This window comes from Triticum dicoccoides, chromosome 4A (assembly GCF_002162155.2).
Source record: "Triticum dicoccoides isolate Atlit2015 ecotype Zavitan chromosome 4A, WEW_v2.0, whole genome shotgun sequence".
NCBI classification, from domain to species: domain Eukaryota; kingdom Viridiplantae; phylum Streptophyta; class Magnoliopsida; order Poales; family Poaceae; genus Triticum; species Triticum dicoccoides.
The window spans coordinates 538,368,354-538,389,093 of NC_041386.1; the positions used below are offsets into that span (position 1 = coordinate 538,368,354).

Below are 20,740 nucleotides of genomic sequence, written 5' to 3' on the forward strand. Positions count from 1 at the left end.
CACGTCGTAGCCTAGCGTGACCTACAGTCAGCGCGGCTCTGATACCAGCAAGTGTTGTGGCACCCTGGCTCAGAGCAACCGGTTTACCATGCATTGCCAGCCCAGAGACCATGTCTTCTGGCAACACACAACATCTTGGTACAGAAAATAACCGCTTTATTGATGCTAGCGGATCAAAGTTTACATTACAACAGGTAGCGAGGCCAAGCGGCACACACGGTGCGGCTGAACAATATGTACATTATTTAGTGAACATAAAGGCCTCGATCATAACAACTACGCGGCAGCGAAACAACGTCGTAGAGGAACTCCATAGCACAGGGACACCGATGTGGACACGATCTAGACTCGGACAGCACTCCTTTCCAAAGGCTTTCCTGAAATCTGGCATGACATGCCAGGTCAGTACGTGGAATGTACTTGCAAACTCACAACAGACATAAACATAATGACAATCAATATCATGATAATTAACCAATTATTGACAATGCAACAATATAACCAACATGATGTGATCATACTTGGTGAGAAAAATCCCTCTTATCAACGGTGATCACTTCTTGGATCACCATCGTGCCAACCTCAAAATCTTAACTATGAGCATATCGTGATCTTTCCGGCGATCACAACCACGACCCATATTTGGTCTAAAACAATGATCCTTCCAGCGATCACGACCATGACCAACTTTTGGTCTTATCCAACCCGATGGCCTTCTCGCCATCATCAATAGTGCAGAGTTCATAACTTAGTGTGCAATTTTTATTAAATGTTGACCCATGGTGTGACCTACTTTCGAGCATGTCCGTAACCGTGGTCTCGGCTATCGATAGATTAAGACACTCTGCAGAGGTAGCGCACTGTACCCACACCACGGAACCCATGGCCTCGTACTCCCATTCGGGTGGACCAATGGCATTCCGACAAAACCCCTCCATTGCCATGACACTCTCTCGGCCACTCCGACCCACTCCCAACTGGGCTAGTCCTGGGTGGCCCCGTGTCTACCAAAGACACAACGACCACCGTCGTGGCCAAAACGTCCCTTACGGGGACCGGTACCGAAATCTCAACAACAGGCACACAAGGTTATGTCTGCTTACCGGGCCAGGGTACCGCACGCCCATAACCTTCCCTAGTTGGAGGCACCGACCAGAGGCATGACAATGGACCGAATAAAGGCCTTCCCATAAAGGCAAATGTGGTTGCACTGGGAAAAACTCGATTCAGTGGCACCATGACCCGGTCAACGATATATTCAAGTTGTATTATTATCAGGTTCAAATTAAATTGCAAATAACTGGTGTCATAGTATGCCATGAAGTGCAACAATAACATATGCATCACATATTAACGGAAAAGACTGAGTCAACTATATTCACACTAAGCATAACCATCAACAACTCTTGCCACTTCTTTGGTTAAGATTAAACCTCACATTAAGCAGAATCTTCTCTAACAAATTTTATCATTTTTCTTATGCAAGAAAAATAACTCCAATTAATTACTTATATCCATAACCATATCATTTCTTTCATAGCAAATATTAATTCTAGTCTCTTTACCAACTTAGTTAGTGTTAAACTTTCTGTAACACAAGCATACTAACTTGGACAAGCATTTAACAGAATATAAACAACATAATAGTGATCTATATGCACGGATTAAATCATTCATTCAAGTAGGAAAATCACAAATATTGCAATGGCACCATGAAAATATTGTTGTGGCTTGCCTTAGTGCAGATGAGGTTCACAAGCCTCCTGGTGATCCTCAAGACAAGCTTCACTTCTCTAAAAACATTTATAAACACAAAAAGAAAACATCAAGAACCCTTCTGAAAATCACCAGAAAATCTAGACAGCATGGAAAAATCTCATTTTTGGTGAGTTGCTAGATTTCTTTACAAAGAACACAATGCAAAAAAGAATCAATTCATTTGGACTTATGGTTGAACAGTTATAGCTGTTTGAAGCTCTCTAGATATAATTGAAATTTGAATTTAAATAAAGACAGACTGGGGTTGACGCCGAAGGTGTAAAGCCTCGGGGCGCCACCACTCGTATCGCTTCGCGCACGTACTAAGTGGCTGACTAGCGGGCCCCGCTAGTCAGGTGAGGGGGAGAGAGGGAAAGAAACATGGGATGGCGCGGCTTCGTCGGAGCAAACGTCGGCGACGAGGGCTCCTTGGCCAAAACGAGAGGGAGGGATCAAGAGAGGAGACAGAGGCGCACCTGCGCGTACCCGTAGAGTAGCTAGGGGTGGTCGGACAGCGTCGGAATCATCCTCTCTAGCGGAGACAGGAAGTAGAGCTCATCGGAGACGAAGACCACAGCGAGCCGAGGTGACTCCAGGGGCTCCAACCGGGCGGAACGACACCACCGCAGAGTGGTGGAGGTCCTAGAAGGGTTGCCTAGGCCTGGGAGGGGCCGGAGCTGCGGAGACGACCCGAGGGGATCGCCGGCGAGCTCGAGCTCGGGGACGGCGGCCCGCGGCCTGCCCGGCCGGGCTACGGTTTTCTACGAGATTGTGGAGTGTGTGGGAGTGGAGGATGGTGCTCGAGGAGGCTGGGGAGGTCTCTATTTATAGCCAAGCGTCGAGGGGGGTTCGGGCTCCGTCGGTGGACACCTGGACACGGCGCCCGGCGACGAACGAGGGGAGAAGGAGACGCAGCTCACGTGGGGACTATGGGCGAACGGGGACGAGCACAGGATCGAGAGAAAGGCGACGAGCACAGTGCGCACCGCACTGTTACGTTGGCCGGACCGCACCCGTGCTCGCTGCGGCGAGCTCCAGCGTCGGCGAGTGCCAGGGGAGAGTTAAGGGAGCTAGGACGAAGATGGTGGCGATGTTTGGCAAGTTTAGGCAGGCGGGGAAGCGAGCACGCGATCAACAGACGCTCGGGCGCGTCGCAGAGCGTGTCGGCCTTATGCCACCACGCCTGGACGAACGCGGTCACCGCGTGAACTCTGACCTCAGGCCAACCTAAGCCCAAACTTCATGTCTGGCATGTTGTTCATGGTAGTTTTGAAGGTTACCACGCTTTGGTTTGGATCCAGACGCAGTAGAAAAGATTTCACAAGCCTAGTAAGTTTCTGGTCAGTAACTTTGAGAGGTTACTGAGGTCAAACGGCTGGGAGTTGGGAGCTGAGCTTTGGAGGATAGCAATCATCTACTAAGGTGATGATGCAGAAAAAAATCAGCCCCAATTGAGTAAGTAAAATGGTAGTTGCTGTAGAAACCACCATTTCTGTCCAGAGCAGAAAATATTTTCTATAGCAAAAATATTTCAAAAAGTTATGCAATATTTTTGCTCGGGAAGGTGCCCTAGGGTTCCAAGAATATTTGTGAATGTTCTCATATTTTTGTGGGCAAGAAAAATTGGGGTTGCTTTGGAGCACATTGATCTAGCTAGGGTTTAAGAGAGCGAAATGAATATTTTTCTTTTAAGAAAAATATTCCAATAATTATTTTGAGATGAACCAGAGTGGGAATGGTGGTTAGAGAGGGAAATGGGACACTTGGGTGAAAGCCAAGGGGTACCCAAGTGGTTAAGTCCATATGAAAAGATTCAAAACTCCAAATTTCAAAATCAATACAAAAGAAAATCAGGCAAATAGAAGAGGGCAAAAATCAAGCTGTCACAAGGTAGCAGATAGTAGTCTAGAACTTCTCCACAACGATGCCTTCATGAAGGGAACGACGTCGTGAGCGCCGCCACCGCCAGCTTCGGCATCTAGACAAGAGCAGGTTTTCACCCAGATCTGTTCGAAGAATTCCATCCAGCTTCTTGTGCACGGACCGCCGCCTTCTCTGTCGGAGACTCGATCAAAAGGATCCAGCCGCCGCCACCAGATCCATGGAGCCAGCACCAGGAGATGACGACAGTCTCCCTGTACCAGAGCTAGCACGAACCGGAGCAGATCGAGTCGGAGACGATAATACTCCTGGATCTCCGGCAGACCGGCGAGCCGCCGGTACCACCGTGTCCAGATCGCCGGCCACGTCGGGCCGCCGCCACCCCCCGCGTCGTCCGGTAGTCACCAGATCCGGGACGAGCCAGAACCGGTCCGACCAACGGGCGCGCCGCCACTCAGTCATGGGGTCGCCGCCCCGGCCACCGCCTCTCCCTGTGCATCCGGCCGATTCCCACCGGCACCACCACAGCCGCCGCCGCTGGGACGCCGCGCCACCGTGGGCCGAAGTGGGGGCCGCACCTCCGCGGATCTGGGCGCCCACGCCACCCATGGATCCGGGGGAGAGGGGAGAGGCCCTCCGCCACCGCGTCGCATGCACGGGCTTTGCCCGGCGCCGACTACCCTCGGCGGCGGAGGGGAGGACGGGACGTGGGGAGGGTCGTTGGCGGCGGAGGTTGGCCCCCCGTGTCGCCTACGAGGGGGGCGACGCGAGAGGGAGAGGGAGAGCCTAGTTCTCAGATACATATAGCCATTTTAATACAAGTACCAAGATAAATATAATCCTCGGCCAGGATCATGACTCCAGGAGCATATACGATACTCCCGAGTTCGACTAAGAGTTGCAGCTTACACGACTCCTGCTCTATAACTGATTGATTAGCTAGCCTGTAGCTAATTAATCATTAGCTGGTGAGCGAGCTCAGCGCGCGCGCTTAGTTTATTTAGTGTTGGCTGTCAACACGCCGGAGCAGGTGCCGCTACCTCGATGTCCATGCATGTGTGAGGGAGTGAACCAAGCAGCACATGGAAAGATCGAGCAGATACTTCTCGATCAATCGGTACCTTCGCGGGAACACACTTCGATCGCCACATGGATTAGTTTGCTAGATAGAGGAACCACTTTGTTTCCACCGGCACATCCGCACATGCACGCCTGACGAGTGTCAAATCCGATTAGCATCCGCTCCTAGTTTCAGATCAGGTGCCTGAAACTTGTGAGATAGGAAGATTGGATACTCCTTTGTACTCAGGTTCAGAGAAGTTACAGATCTGTACTGAAGGCAAAAAGGCTTCTTGCTGTGATATATTGGCTGTGTGCATCAGTTGATGCAGAGGCCACGCACATCCTTTTTTCAAACAGAAAGAACTTACTGCCATATGGGAATTTTCGACACTGAAAACTGAGAAATCAATGGTTCCTCTCTCCACTAATCTACTTTCAGCTGGTAGTAAATACTCCTACATTAAGGCCAATGGTACCATACGTCTGAAGAAACAAAACAGCACGTTTATCTTCAGGTACAAACAGAGTTGCATGCATAGACACGGAAAGAAAGGGGTAAAAGTACTACCACGTGCATCTCCAATGATCGATGACGAGTCACTCTCGAGGTACTCAAGGGACAGTCCTCGCAACTGCATCAATAAATACATGGAGCTGCCATTGCTATCTGCAACTTCTCTGCCTGTGTCTTGGTCTCTGAACTCCAGCCTCTGCTATGGAGTACAAGGGGCAGCTTCAGCTGGAGAAGAAGAGTTCCCAGGAAGAAGATGCCATGGCGATGGCGGCATCGTCCCCTTCCTTCTTCCTATGGCACCCCTTGTCTCTACTGCATCACGTCACCCGCAGCTGCGCAGGCTACTTGGGCCTCTCCCGCCTCTGCCACGCCCTCAAGGATCTGAAGCCTCGCGCCGCTACGTCACCTCCCGCAGCTACCTCTCCCCAGCTGCATGATGAAGAGCCCGGAGTGGGAGGCGCTGGACACGCTGCAGATGTAAGTACGTCATGATCAGATGATCTACCTTGTTATTTGCTCTGTTCGAGTTCATGTGGTGGACTGACTTCTGATTCAATCTCGTTGCAATCTAATATGTCTATGATCGGTCAGGACGATTGCGCGGCCGTGGAAGTGCGCTCGAGAGGGGTGCCCCAGAGGCCTCGTGCTCCAAGAGAAGGACGAGGAGGAACACACCATTAGGCTTAGCTTAGCCTGCGAACTGTAGACTATAACCGTGTGTTCTTTCTGGAACTCTGAGTTCAGAGTCTTAGAGTGAGTGCATCCATCTCTTCCCTGTTATGTTAGCAATACAAGTTTAAATTCCAGGCCGGGCATGTTGTTTGTGTTCCGCACTTCAGCTTACAATGCTAATTTCACACACCTGGGTGGAAGCAAGGAGTTGTTTCTGTTTGTATTTGCCAAGAATACTCACATCTTACTTGTGAGCTTGGTACTGTATTACACTAGGCTTCTATGGAGTAAAGAGTATGCTAATCCGTATAGAGGACACTTTGTCTTATTGTTTCCTCCAGTGTTATTTCCTCCTTTCCACTACCATTTATCAGTTTTCGGTTCGGCGTGGTTGGGCATGCGATTGTGCAGCCGAATGACCCGAATTCAATTTCTAAAATTGACAGATGATGTATAGGGGGTTTTCTTCTGTTTATTGAGGATCAAGCTTGGTGTGGGGCGAGACCACTCATGAAGAAATATCTTCATACTCATTTAAAAAAATTCTGAGAACCATGTTCATCTTAGTACTCATACTAAAATGGTCGTATGCATCCCTAGTTGATGCAGAGTCGAGAAGTGAAAATGTCTCCCATTTTATGAGAGTACGTTGGAAGAGAGGGGATTGACCCTCGTGTCGCCTACCCCGCGTGCGACTCGAGCGGAATCCTAGCCATCAGGCGAACTCCCTCCTCGCCAGATCTCCCTCCCCTCGCCGCCACCGGGCAAAGCCTGCACGGTGTCGGCGGTGGCGGGGAACTCCGGTTCTCCCTCTCACGGGGCTCGGGAGTTGCGGAGCGTCTGCCGTGGGAGCACGTGGTCGCCGTGGCAAGCTTGCATCGGGTGGGGCGGCGAGCGCGTACGGTGCACGGGAGCGCATGTGGTGCGCGGACGCAAGGAAGGTGGGCTCTGGCTCTCATGGCACCGCGGCGGCTGGCAGATCGGATCTCGGGGCGGCAACCTCGATCGGTGGCGTGCGGTGCAGCCTGCCTGGCGGGTGCAGATGGGCGGCCTTCCACGGCTGCATGGGCGGCGTGGAGGCAGCGGCGCTGCGGGGGCTCCTTGATGGCCGGCCATAGTCCCATGGGAAGTGTCGTCTCCGACTCGATTTGCTCCGGTTCGTGCTGGCTATGGTACTTGGCGACTACGGTCGACGTTTACCGGTGTTGCCTAGATAGATCTAGCGGGTGGGCATGTATCCGGGGAAAACTCCAGGCAGTGCGGTGGCCGCACCGAAGCCGACGGCCCTCGGGGCTGATTCCCTTCCTGGAGGCTTTAATGTGTATCCTGCTCCTCCCACCTCTGCCATGAGCGCAGGCGAAAGCCTCTGTTCCTCTGTTTGGGCGATGACGGCACCCTGGTGTCATGTTACTTCCTGAAGGCGTCGGCCGGGGACTGCTCAGGGTGGTGGAGTTACTGGTTGTTCGGAGTCGACGTGAGATGGCATGTAGGTGAAGCGGCATGGCATCAACCGTATCGTCGATGGTGGGTCTCGGCGGCATGGTGCAGCAGTCCCGGAGCCAGATGTGTATTCGTGGACGTATGTAGGGAGGTGGCGTTATCTGGCGTCGTGGTGGCGTGGATGGCAGGCCTGGCATGGTTGATGCAACGGTACCTGCTCTAAAGATGGATCGGTGGAAGATGACGGTGGTGGATTCTGAGAGTGTGCCGGACCGGTGTGTACCCCTGACCCGACAAGCAGCTTGGCGGGGCCCTCCGGCTTTAGATGTTAGGATTTGGTGCGACTGACACGATCTTTAAAATGTGTGTTTACTTGCAACTCTAACGGCCGCTTAGCCGTCCTCAGGATCGGGACGCCATCAAGACCCTCCTCGCTGATCTTCGCTCGATGGCCTTCCGCGTGGTGCCCCCGCTGCCGCCCTCTCCTCCGGAGCCCGATTAGGCATGCTACTCGGGTTGTTGTGTGTGAGTGTATTGTTTTTTGTTTTCAAGGCTTGTTGAGCTATGCCCTCAGCATTAACCCAATTTGCTACTTTGTGTGTGTGAGACTTGTATGTGTGAATCTTGTTGAATGTTTGGTTTGGACGGTTTGCTCAGGGCCATCTCCAGAAATTCGGGGCCCCGGGCGAAAACCAAGATGTGGCCCAAAATTTTGAACAGTTCACATAACATAAGAATTATTATGCGTAAACATACTCTCACTTTATTATATAATTTCAAGTCTATTTTATTTGTACCTTATTTAGGTATATATCAGCACTAATGCTAAAAAGGTAAAGGGATTGCAAAACAATGAACGTACCTCAAGTCATTTTCATTGGCAATATCAACATCATCACCTCCATTGGTAATATTACCATCAACCCCTTCACTGACAATATTATCATCATCAATTTCTGCATCATGAGCCTTATCCTCTGTTGCATTATCATCACGACCATCATCAACATTAACATCTGTAGTTTGATTTTCAGAATTATGTTGGTGGTCTTTCACCAAATATTATCAAGGGAACCTGTTAGAGATTGAGCCTCAACTTCGAGTCTTTGTTTCTTCTTACGCTTTGCAGCACCAGATTCATGCTTCCTAATTCTACTAGACATGATGAAGATTCAGGAACAAAACCTAACAAATTATAAGTGATCATTGATCAAACATAATCTAATTAGTTTCTAACGGTTGCTAGATGAATAGATCATTCAAATACAGAGAAAATGAACTGAAAATAGGACCTTGCACTTGGAGATTAAAACATAGTTTGGCCTGGAGGTGTTCCTCAATCCTGATTGAAGCAACGAACAGAACCGTGGTCCGTGACTGTTGCATCTTCACGCAGCAAGACAATCAGCAATTGGATTAGATCGGGATTAACTGCGTCGGTGCCGGCATGACTGCTAGGGCCTTCGTTAATCCCCAATCGCCGCTCGTGAGACCTAGACGGTTGTTCGCTGCCTGTTCGTCTGCAATCGCTGGGCCTCCAACCTTCTTTTTTGTAAGTCTATTATTTGGGCCTCTAGCACTAGGAGCCCAGACTCCTGCATGCATGCATCAAAGACATCAGGCAAAATCTCAAAAGGGAAAATCAAAGATACCATGTTTTTTAAGAATCTTCAAAGATACCACGTAGTCATGCTGTCACGTACACAGTTTCCTTTCCTGGTTTTTTTAGCGATCGTTCAGGGGAAGCGAGGCATCGTACAAAGGGTTTTTTCTCTCGATGGGGGCCCCACGATTTTGGAGGCCCTGTGCGGTCGCTCACCTCGCTCCCCCTCATCAACGGGCCTGGGTTTGCTTTATCTATAAAGCGGGGTGAAATCTTTTTTGGATAATAAATGCATGCTGCTTATTAGATAAAGCAAACCCAGGCCCGTTGATGAGGGGGAGCGAGGTGAGCGACCGCACAGGGCCTGCAAAATCGTGGGGCCCCCATCGAGAGAAAAAACCCTTTGTATGATGCCTCGCTTCCCCTGAACGATCGCTAAAAAAACCAGGAAAGGAAACTGTCTACGTGACAGCATGACTACGTGGTATCTTTGAAGATTCTCAAAAAAACGTGGTATCTTTGATTTTCCCTTTTGAGATTTTGCGTGATGTCTTTGATGCATGCATGCGGGAGTCTGGGCTGCTAGTGCTAGAGGCCCAAATAACAGACTTACAGAAAGAAGGTTGGAGGCCCAGCGATTGCAAACAAACAGGCACCGAACAGCCGTCTAGGTCTCACGAGCGGCGATCGGGGATTAACGAAGGCCCTAGCAGTCGTGCCGGCGCCGACGCAGTTAATCCCGATCTAATCCAATTGTTGATTGTCTTGCTGCGTGAAGATGCAACAGTCATGGACCGCGGTTTTGTTCGTTGCTTCAATCAGGATTGAGGAACACCTCGAGGCCAAACTATGTTTTAATCTCCAAGTGCAAGGTCCTATTTTCAGTTCATTTTCTCTGTATTTGAATGATCTATTCATCTAGCAACTGTTAGAAACTAATTAGATTATGTTTGATCAATGATCACTTATAATTTGTTAGGTTTTGTTCCTCAATCTTCATCATGTCTAGTAGAATTAGGAAGCATGAATCTGGTGCTGCAAAGCGTAATAAGAAACAAAGACTCGAAGTTGAGGCTCAATCTCTAACAGGTTCCCTTGATAATATTTGGTGAAAGACCCCCAACATAATTCTGAAAATCAAACTGCAGATGTTAATGTTGATGATGGTCGTGATGATAATGCAACAGAGGATGAGGCTCATGATGCAGAAATTGATGATGGTAATATTGCCAGTGAAGGGGTTGATGGTAATATTACCAATGGAGGTGATGATGTTGATATTGCCAATGAAAATGACTTGAGGTACGTTCATTGTTTTGCAATCCCTTTACCTTTTTAGCATTAGTGCTGATATATACCTAAATAAGGTACAAATAAAATAGACTTGAAACTATATAATAAAGTGAGAGTATGTTTACGCATAATAATTCTTATGTTATGTGAATTGTTCAAAATTTTGGGCCACATTTTGGTTTTTGCCCGGGGCCCCGAATTTCTGGAGATGGCCCTGGTTCTGGTGCCCAATCCACACCGCCTGGTTCTCCGATTCAAGCGGTGCGTGGGGGCGGAGGGCGACGTGCGGCGTCGCCGCCGGCGTTGGTGACGACGTCTCCGGTGAGGAAGGTCAATGGGGGGAACCTGTCACTGCCCGCATGGCCCTACTTGTCAGGGGCTATCCTGTGGGGAGGGCTGACCAGGTGACACCTAGCCCCTGGTTGGCCAGCACCTCCCATGAGCATCAAGTGGTGGTGCCCCGATAGAAGGTGTCTTCTGCTAGATATAACAGTGTTTTGGACAGGCCCCCATCCCAATCCCAAGCTAGGGTTCGCGGCAGAGGGTGTAATGAGACATGGCGGATTGGGACTGCCAACCCCAAACCAGTAGGGGGAGGAGAGGACCAACACCAACCTGCTCGGCCTCCTGGAATTGCACAGCTGCCCCCCCATCTCCATATACTCCAGGCCATCGATTGTTCCCATGGCACAACCTTCTCATATGATTCCCCCTGGTCAGATGTTTGCTGGGTATCCACCAGGAGGGTGGAACACCCAATTCCAAGGTATGGGACAGTGAGCCGGGTTTGGTGCCATATCAACAACAAGTGCCTTGCAACACTGGAAGTACATCTGGTGGGAGTGGACATGTTATGCCCTCTGGTTCTAGCAAAAATAAGAAGAAGCAGAAAAAACCCTAGCAAACAAGGGGGGTCTATGGAAACTACTGCAAATTAGGGGGGAAATAGCAGTGCATGAGAAGGAAGTGCACCTTTTAATGTGGACCCTAAGTTCATTGTAGCTATCTGCTACAATTGTGGCCTCCCTGGACATTTTGTAGGGATGTGCTTTGTTCCTAAGATCTGTTTGATTTGCAAGACCCCTGGCCATCATATGGATGTGTGCCCCACTTGGTACAAGCCATATCCTGCTGCTTACTACTAGGGCAGTGCTAACACAGGTTTGAGTCTCTTCCATATTGAGGCTGACGAGGTTAGTGAGAGTGAGTGGCTAAATTTTGGCAATGTGGGCTTGGTTATTGTTGTGGAAGACTAATTGGCCATGGAAGATAAGACCATATGCCAAAAACAGACTCTTGGTAAGGTTCTCCCAACAAGAAAATTACTGAGCTTGTTGAGTACCCTTCCATAAACCTAAAGAAAAAGGTGTTACTATCTCCTTCATGAACCGGGAGGGGGAGATGCCTGCCTATGATACCTTGACAGAGACTTGGGTGGTTGTGGAAGGGCTCCCTCCAAAGTGGATCAACTGGAATGGCATTGCTCAAGTTGCTATATTTTAGGTGTGTTGGTCAATATGGATTGGCACATGATATTAAGAAGCTTTTATGAGAAGTTGAGAATTCAGGTGGCTATCAGAGATCCAAGCAAGATACCCGCTGATAGGGTAGTGGAAATTCATCATGAGTTGTATCTGCTGAGGTTTGAAGTTGACAAAGATACTAATGATAGTTCCAACTCTGAGAACCCCTCTGACCCTGCTAGTAACAAGCTGTTAGATGATAAAAATGTCAACAGTGATGATGACTTGTTGGGGGAAGAAATAGAGACCGAGAATGAGAAAGTGGCTGATAAGAACATTAATACCCCAAGGCCCTCTGCTGCTCCTAGAGGATCCAGATCTAAGAATATGCAGACACGCGGTACTCCTAAGCATGAAGCTACTTTAGAGAGGTTTATTTTTTCAAAAATTTAGGGGGCTCCACTAACCAAGAGCTATCTGGAAGTGGTGAAGAAAAAACCTACTGCAAATTTTGGTGAGTAATTGTTACCCATGTTTGATGCTGTTGAAGCTCAAACTATAGTCAAGACTGCTGCCCTCAAGGCAAATGAGAAACCCGCTGGGATCAAAAAGTGAGGGCCTGTGGAGGCAACCAAGATGAGTGACAGAATCAAAAGAGATGGGAAACATGCTTCGGTCAAAGCTCAGGAATTGAAGAAGAAGAAGGATTTGGTGATCCCAAGAGGTAAAAATAAAGGTTATGCAAATTCCTTTGCCTTCTTAGATAATGAGCTCTTAATTAATAATGCTAATTGTTCTGGCATTAACCTTGGGGATAATTACCTTACATCTACCATGCCGCTGCCGCTGCCTTGCCCGTCCCACGCAGCCACCAAGCCGCCTCAAGAAAGCAGCACCGTCGCCGCAGCGCCATGCACATGCCGCCGTGGCCGAGCCCCGCGCCTCACACGAGCCCGGCGCTCCATCCTGGAGGAACTGCCCCGCCACATCAATCCGGGCGCGAGGGCAAGGAGAGCCCCGTCGCCATCCACCATGAGGGGTTTTGCCCTTGCAACTCCGTACGGTGGCGGGGGTGGGGGGTAAAGGAGGAGTTGGGCGGGTGCCGCCGCCACCCGAGTCGCCCGCGACGCGTGGGCTAAGGGTTTGGGACTTTTTTCCATATGAGATTTAGCTTCTAGGAGCCAGAGCTAACAATGTAATTCCTTTAGAAGGCGATGTCTTTGGATAAATTATGTTTCATCTTTCTTTATTGTTTGTGTATCCTACTCCCTTCGTTCTAAAATATAAGAGTGTTTTTGAAAGCTATTGATTGTGGTAAGGCCTTCACCCTCAACCTCCCTTTCCCCTTCTGGAGATGGAGATGGATGGACGGCGGTCAAGTCCAAGAAAGAGTGTGCTGCTGCGCGAAAGGTAGAGAGGAGTTTACTGCTGCGCGACGGGCACCACCGGCCACGCCGCTCGCCCAGGGGCGCCGCCATTAATGGTCGGGACGGGCGTGCGGCCTTTTTAAGCCGCTTCGACAGCCTCTGCTTCCACTGCCTCAGCACCGAACATCACCAAGTAGATTGTAAGGATCCTCTTAGATGCATAGTCTGCAAGCAGCCTGTCCATTACGATAGGGAGTGCCCGCTGAAGCGCCAGCTGCAAGGTAGAAAGGGAGGCGGCGGCTCCAAGCTGCGGTCACCATGAGGCAGAGGGCCAGTGCACGGGAGGTTGTGCTTTCCCTTCCCGCCGGCTTCCATGGAGCGTCCGCACCACCACGTCGACCCCTCCCGCCGGGATCGGGCAAGCCACAAGGTGCTCATCTCCACCCTAGCCATGGAGCACCAAGAGTTCCTGTTCCGCAAGCACGCCGCTCTCCTCTCGGCGGAATCGCCGCAGCATGCAGCCAGCCCCCTATCCATCGGGTGGGCCATTGATGAGCAGTTGCACATCCCCCCTCACCTGCTGCGGGTGACGAGCCATGACCCCGAAGACTTCCTCGTCTACTTCGAGCTACCAGCGCACCACGACAACGCCATCCGCCGCGGCTCCATCACCGTCGACGGCGTCGCCTTCAACTTCAAGCCATGGCATGAGGACGACCACACCGTGCTCCAAGACTTCACGCTCCATGTCCGCGTCGTCATCAAGAAGGTCCCCATGCAACTCTGGTCGCTGGAGGGGGCGGCGGAGATCATCGGCGACAAGTGCGTCGTCGATCGGCTTGACACGCGCACCCACGAATGCGGCCACACCAAGACCTTCGTGTGCTGGGTGTGGGCGTGGGACATCGCCAACATCCCCACCAGACGCATCATTTGGCGGGCGAAGCACGGGGCGGGGTGCGTTGTGGCCATGCTCGGGCACTCGCCGCCCAGCCGTGAGGTCGCCCCGCCACCCGGAGTAAGAAGGCATGACATGCTGGTCCACGTCGACAGGGTGGAAGACTGGACCCCGCAGTCCCCGCGCCCCTCCCGCTCCGCCCAGAGCGGCCTCCTCTCCTCGGGCTCTAACGACGGCGCCCCTTTCCCAGCCGTCTACCCGGGCACCTGGACCCGGCGGGTGGAGGATGGGCAGGGCCACGCCAGGAGGCAGCCACCGACGGTGGCCCCTTCTGGCTGCCAGGGACTGCAGCTGGGCGGCGCTCGCCGCGACCACGATGACCCCGATGGTGATGGCCACAGTGGCCGTCGCTCTTGGAAGGACACGCTGTTGGGTCGGGGCCACGCCAGCCGCCCGCTTGCAGCATAGAAGGATCAGGTGCAGTAGCACCGTAAGCGCATCAAAACCCCCACCAGCAGGCACCGGGACAAAAGCTGACATGGCCGCGACGCGGCCATCCGCGCCACCCCTCCTCTTCCGCTACGTCGCGCGCCGTCCCCGACTCCTCCGCCACCACCACCACCACCTCCACCCCCACCGCCTCCATCGGGGGCCTGTCGCGTCCAAGACCCAGTCGTGGAGTTCTTCTAGGACAAATCCGTTGAGCTGTCCCCGCCCGCGCCTGTTGACCACGATCGCTGCGAGCTGGAGGCAGCCATCTCCGACGCACTGGCAACCCCTCTCGAGTTCGATGGTGGGCCCGTCAATGCTCTCCAGGCTGGCAGCAAGGTCAACGGGGGGCCAGCCGAATGCATGCAAGCGGACTCCATCAAAGCATGCCGCACGACCCCTCCCACGGCCACCATCGCCACGCAGCTAGGAGCAGTCACTCACCAGGTCCAGCAGCTGCAGCTCGACCTCGATGGCACCGCGGCCCGATAGCTCTTCAGAGACGCTCCACCGCCCCTCCTCGCAGCCGCGCCGCCGCCCCTCCGCCCCTCCAAAGACATGGGACCCGTCCGCACCAGTCAGGCAGAGCGCCAGGCTGGCAGCAAACCGCGCCCCAGTGCCGGTCGCGCAGCGGGCCACACTGTGATGTCTACTACACAACCTTCTTCTTGTAGACGTTGTTGGGCCTCCAAGTACAGAGGTTTGTAGGACAGTAGCAAAATTCCCTCAAGTGGATGACCTAAGGTTTATCAATCCATAGGAGGCGTAGGATGAAGATGGTCTCTCTCAAACAACCCCGCAACCAAATAACAAGGAGTCTCTTTGTTGGTGGGAACGACACCTATGGGATCACAAGAATCCCTACTACGTTTAGCGGGGCGCGGGGTCGTGGGAAGAGCGGATCTAACAAGTAGCACACAGTTCGTTTATCCAGGTTCAGGCCGCGAGGATGCATAAAACCCTACTCCTGCTTTGGTGGATTGTATATCTGTGTTCTTGAGATAGCTATGGGGCATGAGGAGCTCCAAAAAGCCGAATCCTTCTCCTGGTCGCCTCGGGCCTCCTTTTATAGGAAAAGGGGTTGCCACAGTGGCACACATGAGGTGGAAAGGGTACAGTGATGCGAGGTTATCCCTCGCATTACATGACAAGGCGCATTTAATGTGTCTTGTTTAGGTGTCCTTGCTTTATCGGGGATGGGGGAGAGACCTGTCTCATCCATCGCTGCTCCTTCTTGTGTCGACACGCGCCCTAGCCAGCGATGCTTGAGATGCCACGTAGGTAGGCAGGCAACTGAGGAGATGCAGTGGTGGGTCTTCATGAAGATCTGCATGCTGCCACGCAGGTGCCTGCCCAGCTGGTTGGGTCGGCCGCTGCATGCATGCGGTGGTGGAGGTTTAGTCGGCGTGGGCCTGATGGTGGCCCTGCGGGTGTCCTCGGCAAGGGCCTTGCCGGGGCCCCGGCAAGGGTCTTGCCGAGGCGCCTGCTGTCATCCCCGGCAAGGGACTTGCCGGGGGCCTTGTGGTCTTCCTCGGCTGGGATCCCGCCAAGGGTTGTCATCTCCTTAGTGCGTATCTGATCTTGAATGTCTTCACGAAGATCTGCATGCCGCCACGGGGATGTCTCCCGAATCCTTGCCTTGGGGGGCAGTGGACTCAAGGGTGACTCGCTCCGTAGGCGCAGGACGAGTCGCCGCGGCAAGGGTCTTGCCGGGGCTGCTAGAACTGTCTCCCGGCAAGGATCTTGCTGGGGGAGTCCGCTTCATCCCCTTGCTCTTCATGGTCTTGGCCTTGGCGTCGTTCTAGTTCTCTTGAGCTTCGGTCTTACCCTGGCTCACCTCCCTTGCCTTGCTTGGTGTGGTGGTGTCCGCGGCTCAGACTGCCCGTGCACAGTTATAGGGGTACAAAAAGTGTACCCCTCTTTTTGTACACCGACAGGAGCCCCGGGCCTGGGCCACACATAAGTGCAACGCGTTGTTGGGCTAGGCCCAAAAATGGTGCGCGGGCAGGCGGGGCGGTTTTTACCACGGTAAGGTTCTTCGCGCGCTGCGCTTCCCACAACTCCCGCGCGTGGCGCGACGTGGGGAGGTGCGTGTGACGTGGGCGGCATGCGTGTGTCGGATTTCGGGTTCCGGCAGACCCTTGAGGTTCGAACACTGGGGTGCGCGCGGAGATTTCGCCTTCTACCTACCTGCGCCCCACCGCCACGCTAAGATCTAAGCTATGGAAAGAACAGCACAAGAGACACGGAGTTTATACTGGTTCGGGCCACCGTTGTGGTGTAATACCCTACTCCAGTGTGTGGTGTGGTGGATTGCCTCTTGGGCTGATGATGATGAGCAATACAAGGAAGAACAGCCTCGCGATGGTCTGTTCTTGGCTGAGGGGATGAAATGCTAGGAGGATTTCAGTCACCCTTCTCTCTCTCTCTCTCTTCTTGATTCTCTCTCTCTGATTCGATTGCGATCTGATCTCTTGATTACCATCCGATCTCCATCTCGATCTCGATCCCCCCTACCCTGTGGGTGGCTAGTCCTATTTATAGGCAAAGGCCCTGGGCCTCTTCCCAAATATTGAGCGGGAAGGGCGCCAACAATTGGCCATTTTGAAGGGGAACATCTGGTACACTTTTCCTGACTAAAGTTGGTCCTCGCCTACCAAAGGCTCTGGTGGTGACGCTGGCTTGGGCTCCACAATGACTTCCTCCCTGCCGTTGGACTGGTCTTGGTCTCGTTGCACCGAAACGGGTGCCTTTGCTTGATGCTCTCGCCTGTGCTTGCTCCCTTTGCACCAAAGAGGAAAGGAGGACACTGCGCGGCTGGCGCCCTCCTGGCGCCTTTGGTCGTCATGGCTTGAGTCACGGGCACCTCGTGAGGTACCCCGCCTTGATCTCTCCGCCTCCTCGCGAGCCAGCCTGATGAGGCCATGCCCGAGGAAGCTCTATGTCATCCGCCCCGCGAGGCTTGGCCCCTCGCGAGGGTCTTGGGTCTGTGTTGATGAAGACGGCCGTGCTGGGCCCCCTTTTGGGCCACGCCGTAGGCCGTAGGCAGGCAAGTCTGGGGACCCCCGTTCCCAGAACGCCGACAGTAGCCCCCGGGCCCAAGGCGCGTCCGGACTTGGCCGTGCAGGGAGGTGAAAGGGCAAGTGCGAAGCGCTGCGGGCCCTAACAGCCTGCGGCCTTGGGCGCCGCGTGGCGCTTGACTGGACGTGGGCGCCTCAGCAACTGTACGGATTGGACAAGTCCTTGCATGCAAAGCGGGTCATGATTACCTGTGATCGTGGAGGTCGGCAGTTGGCCTTCGCCGGCCATAAGTACGGAACGGCGCGCGCCCTTCCAGTCCATCCCTTCTTGCTTCTCCTTCTTCCCGGTCCTTGCTCCGTCTTGCTGCGATGGCTCCTCAGTCTTGGATCCGCCTTCCTCCCTTCTTCGCCTCCATCATCCCGCAGGGAGAACTCCTGGAGCTTTGGCTGCAGCACGCCGGCTGCAGCACCCTCGCTACCGAGGCAGAGGTCGCGGTCGTTGCCCCGAGCGAGGTCTTCATGACTCGAGGCTAGAGCGAAATCGCCCGGGTTTGCAGGACAAGAGGCGCCTTCGCAATCCACTTGGAGTACGATGGTGCTTTGGTGATGTTCTTCAAGGTCTTCGATGCGAACGGGCGCCGGCTGGAGTGCTGCCCCGGAAGAGGTGGTCGGGACCCTGCTACGGCGAGGACTGGGCCCGCCGACCGCTCCCTTGGCGGCTCCTCAGGCGGCGGAGGCGTCGGAGGTTCCAGCGACTCCGGCGAGCTCTTCGCGACTCCGGAGACGAGCGACGACAGCTACGAGCCCCCGAGCCAGCGCCGCTCCTAGAGCAGGGCGGGCTCGTCAGGCCGTCGGCGACTCTGATCTGGATGAGGTTGGCGCCGGTGCTTGACGGCCCACTGTTGATGATGGCGTCTTTATCAGGGGCGCGTGTAGTTAGCGTCCTTTTAGGATCTGTTCCCTGCGAGGAATCAAAGACGCGTCCCGTGGGGGCTTGTAAGGTGCCTGTGATCCTGTTTTGTTAATTTAACCCTTGTCGTCGATCTGTGCGAGTTGCTCATTCCGTCTTAGCTCAGTTCTCCCTTTTGAACCTCACGAGGGCTTGGTGCTCTGCGCCGACAGGTCCCAGTCCCAAGGCGGCTTCAGCCGTCGCTGGTATGCCAGGTCGCGATGCCGTGGTCAAGGCCAGGGGGTGAGCGACCCGGGGTCCGGTAAGAGCCCCTGAGTCGCGATGCTCAGGAGGTCCCCTTTGGCGCTCAAGCATCCGTCGTTCGGTTAGAAAGGAGAGCGGCATCGCTAACATGGGATTGCATTACGTGCGGGGATGGTGCCACGGTAGCTGGTGCTTCCGGGTGGTGACTTATCTCGAGAATCAGGGGCCGCTCTTTGGTGTGTCACCGGGTCCGTGCATCGGCAGGCGTGAGGTTGCTCGGCGAGGTCCTCGCGTGTCCCTCCCCTCTCGCCTTTGCTCCCCTTTCTGCTCTACGTCCTCAGGTCCCGGCCCTCGAGCGAGTCTCAGCCGTCACTGGTATGCCAGGTCACGATGCCATGGACAAGGCCAGAGGGTGAGGGCTGGAGAGCCAGTAGGAGCCCTGAGTCGCGATGCTCAGGCACCCCCCTTTAACGTGCAAGCAGTTTGCGCGGATGAGAGTGAAGGAGACATCGCAAGGGCCTCGCCTGACGCAGCTCCTTTAGGAGATCCTGTAGACCCATCATACAAAGAATGAGGGGTTGCCATGACAATTGACAGTCGGCCGTTGGTTGCTTCCGAGGGGCGATGAGGCACTGAAGGCTTGACGAGGTGGCGCCATGCGGGGCTGTCGCGGCCAGAGCTCAGCCATTCAGGTTTGTCGGCGTTGCAGGGACGGACCCATGTGCAAGCGTCGTGCCGTTTGGGAGCAGCTCCGTCAGTTGGCGTCAGTTGAGCGGACAAGGAGTGGATTCATTCAAATAGATGCTGGGAAGGCGGACATCACTGGGTCAGGCCCGAGCGACTTGGGGATGATGCAGCCTGTGGGGCGCCCCCAACAAGGTAAGCTAACAACATGAAATAAAAGGGATACATGCTACAGGGACGGACCCACGCGACCTGGGAATAATGCAGCCCTGGGGGGCGCTCCCAGCTGGAAGTGAAACTTGAAAGATGTCACCTGATGATGTTGAGGACGAAGGAGTGTTGGTGTAGTAGACTCGGTGGGCTGCGGAAGCCGATCCTCACGAGCCCCCAGGCCCAGGGGCCTCGGGAGGCTCCGGAGGCGCTGGTGGCTCCTCGCGAGCCATCTTCATCTCCGCCAAGGCTGCGGAACGCCTGGCCTCTTGAGCCTCCATGATACCCCTCATGAGGCGCTGGTACGTGGCAGCCGCGTTCGGCAAGCCGTAAGGCATGCGAACGTAGTTGTGGGGTGGACCTTTGCAGCGCCCCACTCGCGAGGGCCAGAGGCGTTCTAGAGAGGCGACTCGATTGAGCCCTGGTATGTCGATGCAGATGCGCAACCCACCATCCTCGCCTCGATGGGGAGCCACAGCTGGTAGGCGGCGGCCGCCTTTCATGACTCTTGACTCCTGTAGCTCCTGAATGGCCTTGCTGACGAACTCCTGAGGGTCTGGCTCTCCTTGCATTACTCCTTCTCGAGGGAAACGTGCTTCGAAACACGCCTCCATGTGGTGCCCAAGCGCCTCCCTCGTGACCTTAGCCAGGTCGGTGGCCCTCCAGGGGAGAGCCCCCGAGCCCTGCCTGAGGAGGGCGCTGGGCGTGCTTTCCTATGCGATGGAAGGAGGTTCCCCCTGGGCAGGCGCGGGCCCTAAGGGGCCGGGCCGGACGATGTCTTCTTCTTCTTGGGGGTGGTCTCGGGAAGCCTCCTGCTTCCGCGATCCGGGTCATCCAGTGATGCGGCCTGAAAGGCTCGTTCCAGGGAACACACCGCGTCCTTCTCTTCACATGGCACCGTGATGACTCCGCCACTTCCTGGCATCTTGAGGACGTTGTAGCCATGGTGAGTTACGACCATGAACTTGGCCAGCACTGGGTACCCAAGGATGGCGTTGTACGGCAGGCGAATGTGAGCGATGTCGAAGTCGATGAGCTCGGTGCGGTAGTTGTCGTGTGCCTCGAAGGTGACAGGGAGGCGGACCTGCCCAATCGGGGCCGTGGAGCCATCGGTGACTCTGGAGAAAGGCTTGGTTGGCTGAAGCTGGTTGTAGGGCACTTGGAGATTGTGGAATGTTTCCACGGACAGGATGTTGAGCCCTGCCCCGCCATCGATGAGGGTCCTGGTGACCA

General features: G+C 53.9%; 1 long non-coding RNA gene across 1 annotated transcript; it reads left to right on the forward strand.

The window, feature by feature from the left end:
* The first annotated feature begins 5,393 nt into the window (after positions 1–5,393).
* Positions 5,394–6,198, forward strand: LOC119289081. The gene is made up of 2 exons (XR_005141422.1): positions 5,394–5,692; positions 5,807–6,198. It is a non-coding gene; the product is annotated as an uncharacterized LOC119289081 (long non-coding RNA).
* The last annotated feature ends 14,542 nt before the right edge of the window (positions 6,199–20,740 follow it).